The sequence below is a fragment of the Triticum dicoccoides genome, chromosome 7B, assembly GCF_002162155.2.
Source record: "Triticum dicoccoides isolate Atlit2015 ecotype Zavitan chromosome 7B, WEW_v2.0, whole genome shotgun sequence".
Classification (NCBI taxonomy): domain Eukaryota; kingdom Viridiplantae; phylum Streptophyta; class Magnoliopsida; order Poales; family Poaceae; genus Triticum; species Triticum dicoccoides.
In genome coordinates this window covers 627348606-627349580 of record NC_041393.1, presented here as the reverse complement: position 1 = coordinate 627349580, position 975 = coordinate 627348606, and positions in this window count along the sequence as shown.

Here is a 975-nt window from a genome sequence, read left to right as displayed (position 1 = left end):
GTGCTGCAGTACATAATAATACATTGTTGTGATTCTTGACTTCATGCACAATAAACTTGATCTGGGTTGCTAGTTTTTAATCTGACGGGTCGTGGAGAGAAAGTCAGGCTACCGTAGGCATGATTTTGCTCCCTAAAATAAACAAATCTAAACTGTGTTATTAATTAACTAGATATGATTGTCTCTTTTTGTGCAAGGACTAGTCATAAACCTTCTCGCGTCCCGATACCTCTCTTTCCTAGGGTAAGGAACTAATAAGAGAACGAATCGGCAATTTGCTCGAACAAGCAACCCTAAACCTCAATTGATTCCTCATGTCTCTTAGGATGGGATTGAGGCATATATAGGATGGACTAGCAAAGAGATTGAGAAGGATTCTAGAGGTAGCTCCGCCTCCATTTGATTTAAAAAAGACACAAAAATGATGTGTAAATAGTGAATCCGAGGTTGGCAGTGTAAAGAGTATCCACATACACTTCTTAAATACACATCACTTATCATTCTTCTCAAGTTATGCAATCCGGCAGTAAAGAGCCAGACAGCGACCGACACAAGGCAGGGCGGCCTGAGGGACGGAGCAAGGATTTCGACATAGGAGGGGCGAGGTTTCACACTAAGTTTCATGGTCAACGGTAATGTTAAATAAAATTAGGGCAAGGTCTAATGGAGATGTTATGATGCAAACATGCCGTTTTGTCTATAAAAAATTGATAAATGACAAAATAAATATACAACACTAGAAACACGAGATAATGCAATGTGAGTAAATAATACATTACCTAATCTCATTAGTTTTCTTGGAATTAGTGAGATGGACCTCACTGATTCAAAATAAACTACATTTTTTCCTTGTATCGTTGTCATTCATCTGCACGGTCGGCCAATTGGCAACGGCAAGTGGATCAGCCGTTCACCCGCGGCTGTACCCTACCCTTCTCTGCTTCTCAATATAAAATATAACCACGAACAATACAC